Below are 8614 nucleotides of genomic sequence, written 5' to 3'. Positions count from 1 at the left end.
GGTGGGGTGACTTCCAAGTCCCCGGCAACGGCGCCAATGTTCCGAGGGTTATCTGAAACTGGAAGTCGATCTCAGATGAGATCTTCCGTACTGGTCGGTGCTGATGTGTCTGGCTGGTGAGTGGCGGCCAGAGCTGTCGTGTCCGACTTGTTGGACTGGCTACACTGCTGATCCTTCATCACCAGAGGGTGGGGGTACCTGCAAGGGACTCCGATGCTTAAGTTAGCAAGGGTATTAAGCAGGTTTTTAGTAGAATTAGAGTATGAGTTATACCTGGGTGCTCCAGTGTATTTATAATAGCGTGGGCTGACCTTCTTAGATAAGATAAATTAGTTATCTTATCTTATCTTTATCTTATCTTTGGGTGAGGTCAGTTTATCTTCAAGGGAACCGCCTTTATCTCTATAGGCTTGGACTGCCTTTGGACTTGGGTCGTGTTCCTCTATTTGGGCCCTTTACTGGGCTTTCCTGGCAATTTGGCCGAGCTCTTTGAGAAGAGGTCGAATAGTCGGACCTGAAGAATTCGGTCGTCTTGTCGCTAAACATCCCGGGTCGAATAGCTCGACCCAGGGTATGAACAGTTATCTTCTACAAAATTCACCAGCAAAGAAAACTATCAACATAAGCGAAAGACATCAAAGGAGCAAGCTCTCGAGAAAGCAAGCAAGTTCATGCAATTCGTAAAAGAAGAAAAAATAAACGGTACAAACCCTAGAGTACAGAAGAACCATTTCAAAAGCAAGAAAAACCCCACAACAGTAAACAAGCAGATGCACAACGATACAAAAGGTTCAAACTTTCCAAAAAGCCAAAAACAGAAATGACATAACGCAAGCGACAAAGAAAGTAAGGAAAAACCAACCTGGAAAAAGCAGAAAGCTTCGAAATAAAGTTGAAGATGGGAAATGGAAGCTGGAATTGCCCTTCCACAACCAGAAGAAGCACTAACAATAACCAAGCAATGTCGCAGGGAGAAACGCAAAAACTGCAAACTCCAGGCGAAAACAGAAAGAGGGAAAGAAAAGGGAAGTTACAGAGAAGAGAAACCGTTTTTCTGAGCGTGAAAATTCAAAATAGAGAGGCTAAGAGAAACGGGGCAATTAAAAACCAATTAATGAAGGTATTAAACCCTCGCGTATTCCCAAGGCTAAGAGCGCTAATGCAAAAGCGCGCGCTTTTAAGAAGAAGCAAAAGAAAATGTTCCGTATTCAAAAAAGGAGAACTCTACAAAGATGAAGTCGACAAAATGCTCAAGTTCGGCTTCACCAGAGAAGGATCGAAGTCCTAAAACTAAGACTTGACCTCAGAAAGAAAGACCGAGGTCGAGTAGGGACACTGTTCATACCCTGGGTTGAATTATCCGACCCGGGATGTTTAGCGACAAAGCGACCGACCTCTTCAGGTCAGACTATCCGACCTCTTCTCAAAGAGCTCGGCCAAATTGCCAAGAAAGCCCAATAAAGGGCCCAAATAGAGGAACACGACCCAAATCCAAAGGCAGCCCAAGCCTATAGAGATAAGGGCGGTTCCCTTGAAGATAAGATGACATCACTCAAAGATAAAGATAAGATAAGATAACTAACTTATCTTATCTAAAAAGGTCACTCCACACCATTATAAATACACTAGAGCACCCAGGTATAACTCATACTCTGATTCTACTAAAAACCTGCTTAATACCCTTGCTAACTTAAGCATCAAAGTCCCTTGCAGGTACCTCCCACCCTCCGGTAACGAAGGATCAGCAGTGCAACCAAGCTCAACAAGTCGGATACGATAGCTCCGGCCACCACTCACATCCGAACACGGCATCTCCGATCAGCACAGAAGATCTCGTCCGAGATCGACCTACAGTTTCAGGTAATCCTCGGAACAATATCTTTTAAATTTCTTGTTAGCCAAGTTATTAATTTTAAAAATTAAATCTTTTTAAATTGTTTTTCAATCATATCTTCTCAATCATATCTTCTCAATCACATCTTTTTCAAAATAATTTTCAATCATATCTTTTTGATTGCTAATTTCAAAATCTTTTTCAAAACCACTTAACCACTTTCTCACTTTTAATTTTCGAAAACCATCAACCTTTTTTTTAAATTTCTTTTAATTAATTTAAATTTTTTTAAATTTTGTTTTCGAAATTTTTCTCCCTCCTCACCTTTTTCTATTTAAGACTAACACTTCTCCTCTATTAGCAATTCGGACTCACTCCCTCTCTATAAGTTCGAATTCTCCTCTCTACCTCATCCTTCTATTCTTCTTTTCCTCTGACACCTCAAGGAATCTCTATACTATGACATAGAGGATTCCATACTTTCTTGTTCTCTTCTCTTTCATACGAGCAGGAACAAGGACAAAGGCATTCTTGTTCAAGCTGATCCTGAACCTGAAAGGACCTTGAAGAGAAAGCTAAGAGAAGCTAAAGCACAACTCTCTGGAGAGGACCTAACAGAAATTTTTGAAAAGGAAGCAGACAAAACAAACATGGCCAAACCCAACAACAATGGTGGAGATGCAAGGAAGATGCTTGGTGACTTTATTGCACCCTCTTCTGACTTCTGTGGAAGGAGCATCTCAATTCCTGCAATTGGAGCAAACAACTTTGAGCTTAAGCCTCAATTAGTTTCTCTAATGCAGCAGAATTGCAAGTATCATAGACTTCCATTGGAAGATCCTCATCAGTTTTTAGCTGAATTCTTGCAAATTTGTGACACTGTTAAGACCCATGGGGTTGACCCTGAGGTCTACAGACTTATGCTCTTCCCTTTTGCTGTAAGAGACAGAGCTAGGACATGGTTGGACTCACAACCTAAAGAAAGCCTGAACTCTTGGGAAAAGTTGGTCAATGCCTTCTTGGCAAAGTTCTTTCCACCTCAAAAATTGAGTAAGCTTAGAGTGGAAGTCCAAACCTTCAGACAGAAGGAAGGCGAATCCCTCTATGAAGCTTGGGAAAGATATAAGCAGTTGATCAGAAGGTGTCCTTCTGGCATGCTTTCAGAATGGAGCATCGTATGCATATTCTATGATGGTCTGTCTGAACTGTCCAAGATGTCATTGGACAACTCTTCTAGTGGATTTCTTCATCTGAAGAAGACGCCTGAAGAAGCCTAGGAACTCATTGAAATGGTTGCAAATAACCAATTCATGTACACTTCTGAAAGGAATCCTGTAAATAATGGGACAACTCAGAAGAAAGGAGTTCTTGAGATTGACACTCTGAATGCCATATTGGCTCAGAATAAAATATTGACTTAGCAAGTCAATATGATTTCTCAGAGTCTGTCTGGAATGCAAGCTGCATCAGGCAGTACTAAAGAAGCATCTTCTGAAGAAGAAGCTTATGATCTTGAGAACCCTACAATGGAAGAGGTGAATTACATGGGAGAACCCTATAGAAACACCTATAATCCTTCATGGAGAAATCATCCTAACCTCTCATGGAAGGATCAACAGAAGCCTAATCAAGGCTTCAATAATAATAATGGTGGAAGAAACAGGTTTAGCAATAGCAAACCTTTTCCATCATCTTCTCAGCAACAGACAGAGAATTCTAAGCAGAGCCACTGTGACTTAGCAACTGAAGTCTCTGATCTATCTAAGACCACTCTCAGTTTTATGAATGAAACAAGGTCCTCTATTAGAAATTTGGAGGCACAAGTGGGTCAGCTGAGTAAGAGAATTACTGAAACTCCTCCTAGAATTCTCCCAAGCAATACAGAAGAGAGTCCAAAAAGAGAGTGCAAGGCCATAAACATGTCCCACACGGCCGAACCTGTAGAGGAGGGAGAGGCAGTGATTTCCACTGAGGAAGACCTCAATGGACGTCCAATGACCTCAAGGCACTGATTTTTCCTGCTGTATTACTACCCGGGAACATCCAATTTTAGCCGGAATGCTACCCAATTTTCTGCAAATTTATGGTTTAATCTACCCCATTCATGTATTGGTTTGAAAACTCATTATTTTGCATTACTTGGCTACAACCAAACCAATTCATGAATGCACGGGCTAGCATTCTTTTTCCTTTTTGTTCCCTGAGTACTAAATTGCTTATTGATGATTTCATTCTCATATTAAACTTACTTTATTTATCGGAATTATCATCAATAAATTGCACTCCTTGCTTGAATATGAGTTGATTGTTCTTCAACTTTGTGAATTTCTTGGTAACTAGGAAAACCATTCTCATGCCACTCACTTTAACTTCCTTTTTAACTCCTAACCAGTTTAGCTTTCTAACTTCTCTTTTTAGTTTCTACCTAACTACTTTAACTTTCTAACTCAAGGCATGATTACTGTTTTTCCTAATTAACTTGAATTCCACTTCTATTATATTTTGGATTGTGATTTTTACTCTCATACTTTTAACTCAAATTCAATCCAAAATGTACATATATTTCTTATTTCATGCTTCTTTTGCTCTTTTGCCTTTATGCTTACATTGACAAACCCTACTTGCCTACTTGTTTTCCTGCTTTAGTTCTTCAATTATATCCTACTACTTCTGCTTTTCAGAATGTCTGATCCTAGAAACAAAGGAAAAGGCAAGGCTACTACAGGCAAACGAAAAAGAGGAGAATCTTCTACCTCTATCCTGGATCTCCTTCACGACGATTCCTGGCGGGAAAAGAACTTTATCCCGCAGGAAAAGGCCGACCAGCTCCTCACTGCCACAGATCAAGTAAAATTTGCAAACAGATACTGTGAGCTAAAGTATCCAGTGTTTGCCACTGCCAGGAACCTCTACCTGGAGAGAACTCTTAAAATTCCAGAAGAACTCACCCAGTACACTTCCGAACAGATAAAACAAAGAGGCTGGTTCTTCAGAGAAAGGAACTTGACAGAGGTCAATGCCTCCTGGGTTAGATAATTTTACTGTAACTATTTCAAGACCTCCCTGGATGCAGTGCACCTTAGAGGGAAACAGATTTTAGTCACTAAGGAAGCTATTGAGGACATCCTCCGGCTTCAACCTAAGTCAGATCAGCCTGACGGTTACCAAAAGACTGAAGAGGATATAAGATACATGAGATTTGACTGGGATGCAGTCAAGCAGAGAATAACCCTTGATCCTACTGCCACATGGGTCATGGGAAAGAATACAGTGATGCCTAAGGGAATCAAGCTGATATATTTGAATGATGAGGCTCGGCTTTGGCAGCAGATCCTGAGTAATTACGTGATGTCGAGCACTCATGAGACAGAGGTGCCCGCTGCTATGATCACCCTCATCTGGTGTGTGATGGAGGACATGGACCTGTATCTTCCACGTTTCATCAGGTATTATATGGCCAGGGTCCATGTCAGAGGTACTCTCTCTTTCCCTTATCTGATCACCCAGCTAGGCCGCCGAGCTGATGTGCCTTGGGATCTTGCTGATGAGAAGCCAACTGCTACAGACTGCAAGAAGATCATTCCTCACAGCAGGAAGTTTCTGGCTTTAGGGTACAGACCTCCTTTCCTCACTGCCTCGGGTGAGGCAGCCACATCTTCAGATGCCCCTTCTGCACCCACTGTTGCACCAGCCCCATCCAATGCACCTCCACCTGCTCTTGAGCCCATTTATCATCTAGTGCACCGCCTCTTCGCAGGCCTGGATCGTATGGAGCGTCGCTACAAGTGACGCTATGAGCACCTAAAGTTGATGATCCGATCCGGCAACGACATCCCCTCCGAGCCTGACACCACTTCTGAGCCTTCTGATGCAGAGGCGGATGATCATGAGGAGGAGGCACATGCCCAGGTTGAGCAGGGAGGACCTGACCAGGCTGCACCATACCATGAGGATCCCCACCAGATCCAGGCCGCAGATCTGGAGATTCCTCTATAGACAGAGCCTCCGCTTCAGCAGGCAGCTCCTCTTACACTTACAGAGACTGCAGATCCTCATCCTACCACAGAGTCACCAGCAGCCCATCCTTCCGGAGATGACACTTCTCACACCCAGCCTGAGTGAGCATCGAGGACGATGCTAGTAATTAAGTGTGGGGAGGTCGCCATCTCTGGCGTACTTTATTTTGGTGAACCACTCTTCAGATACTTTTTTATCCTATTTTGCTTATTTTTCTGTATTTTTATTTTTATTTCTATTTTTATCTTTTATTTTACCTTATCTTATTTATCTTTCAGTACTTGCACATTTTTCTGTATTTTTACAGTATTTCTGCATTTTGCACTTTTTAGCATACGATAACTTGGATTAATTGAAAAAAAATAAAAGAATAAACTAAAAAACTTTAGTATAACAGAATCACAACAATCCACACACTGTATATATATAGCAATAAATGATTGGTTAATTTACATAATATTTTTCAAGGAAGAACACTAAGATTTTAAGGGCCACCCCAAGATTCACATTGAGCATAATGGGAACCCTTGATTTCTACTTGCATGACATACATAACTGATATATGATTTTTGAGCTAGAGAACACACAACCTGTGAGTTTTTGAGCCTATTTTATCTTATCTTATCTTAGTTTTAAATTTCAAAATTAAAATCTTTTTCAAAAATCATATCTTTTTCAAAATCTTATCTTATCTTATTTCAAAAATCAAATTTTAAATTTCAATATTTAAATTTAAAATTTTAAAAATCAAACCTCTTCAAAATTTAAAATTCAAATTTCAAATTTCAAATTTCAAATTTCAAATTTCAAATTTCAAAATTCAAATTTCAAAATTTGAAATTTAAAATTTAATTTTCAAATTCAAAATTTTAAATTTCAAAACCTTTTAATTTAAAAACTTATCTTCTCTTACCTAACTTATCTTATCTTTTATTAATCTTAAAAATCTTTTTCAAACCTTTTTTCTTATTTATTTTATTTTATTTTATTTTCCTTTGCTTGTTTATTTGTTTTTGTTTTTAATTTTTATCAATTACTATGAGTTCTCACCCCCGTCGCTTTGGGTTTGGTTCTAATGTTGTTGTAAGGAATGGAAACTATAATGAAAATAGGCATCAAGGTTGGAAGAATCAAATATGGGAGGAGCCACAAGGATTTGATCAACCCTCTTGGCAACAACCCCCTCCAATACGCTACAACCAACAACCATTCTGTGATACATACCAAGACAATAGTTATGGTGGACCCCTTTACCAACAAGTCCCACCATATGCTTATGAAACACCTCCTCAACACAACTCTGGACCACCATACTCACAAGCACCTTACCACCAAACACCCCCATATGACCCTAACCCACATCCACTACACCAACCTCCATTGGATAACAACACACTCATCTCTAATATCATTGGTCTCACCTCTACACTCCAAAATCTTATATCCCGCATGGACTAACCCTTACCTCCAATATTCAACCCTCAAGCTTCAGTGTGCTTCCTTTTCAACCACATAATAATCTTTCCACCCCATCACCACCCTCCATGGAAGAGCACCCACATCCATCAATCCAAGAGCAAGATGATCCTAGTTATGCTATTGATATGGAACAAGAAAGAAGGAATCATCTTCGCGAATCTATACTTCATAAGAAGCTAGAGGAGGCCCTACAGATGAAGGTAGTGGAGACCCTTGAAGTCAAAGGAGTGGTTGAAGAATTAGTGAAGGAAGACATCAAGGAGGAGTCTGATTTTGTCCTAGAGCAAGAGGAGGCCCAAAATGTGGAGATAGGAGAGACCCTTGAAGATGAAGGAATAGTTGAAAGGAGTTATCATGGAAAGAAAATCATCAAGGATGAGTACGATTTTATACTAAAACAACTGGACAAAGCAGTAATTATTGAAGAGAAAAAAGTGGTTGAAGACTTAGGAGATGCAGAACCTCCATGGAAAAGTCCAGTCATAGAACCTCCTTCCAAGACAATTGAATTTGATGTTGAAGAGGGTGTACAACCTCCATGGCATATCATGGCTAAAGACTTTGAAAAGGTTGATCAAGAGATGGAGATTAAAGAAGAAGAAGTACAACCTCCCATGCCCTTGGTGAGCAATAAAGAAGAGATTGAATTGGAGAAAAGCTACCAAGAGGACGAGGTTAAAACTGAAGAAGCTTGCAAAGAGGTGGAAGTTATCAATGAAGAGCTCAAGGGAATGGAGCTTGAAATCACCATACCAAACTTGTTGGAGACCTCTCCCCCAAAGCCATTACCATCCAATACAACATTCAAGTGGGTAAAACTCTTATCCTTAACTTTTACTTTTCCACTTGAATATGGTTTACTTGAGACAGATGGTCAACTTAGAGCTCTTTGTGGCTGTAAGAGCAAGAGGAAGATGGTTAGTGGTAAGAGTTGTCTTGTAAGGTTCAATATGGTTGCATGTTCCAAATTGAAGTACAAGGGTTGGCATAACTCTCAATTAATTGGGTCTAGGAGGATGTTTGGGTGCCTAAATGAGAATTCTAAGGCTAAACCACCCGGATGGAATCATCATGATCCACTTGAAGACGGGTGTAGAAACAAGATTTAGGATCCAGTCATACATGAGGATCAAATTTGGGAGCTCAAAACTTGTGAAGAACTCCATAAAAGCTTGAAGAATTTACTTGGTATTGATAGAGCTTATTGGAAGTCCAAGCATTGGTGAAAGTTTCAAGACGAGTTCAAGCACAAGCCACCATGACAGGGAGCTCACCAAATGTCCA

At 40.3% G+C, this 8614-nt stretch overlaps 1 non-coding gene across 1 annotated transcript; it reads right to left on the bottom strand.

The window, feature by feature from the left end:
* Positions 1-2886: 2886 nt before the first annotated feature.
* LOC112746329 (small nucleolar RNA R71) lies at positions 2887-2990 on the bottom strand. The gene has a single exon (XR_003174220.1). It is a non-coding gene; the product is annotated as a small nucleolar RNA R71 (small nucleolar RNA).
* Positions 2991-8614: the final 5624 nt, after the last annotated feature.

Source organism: Arachis hypogaea, chromosome 14 (genome assembly GCF_003086295.3).
Source record: "Arachis hypogaea cultivar Tifrunner chromosome 14, arahy.Tifrunner.gnm2.J5K5, whole genome shotgun sequence".
In the NCBI taxonomy this organism is placed as follows: domain Eukaryota; kingdom Viridiplantae; phylum Streptophyta; class Magnoliopsida; order Fabales; family Fabaceae; genus Arachis; species Arachis hypogaea.
This window is presented reverse-complemented; position numbering and strand designations above follow the sequence as displayed.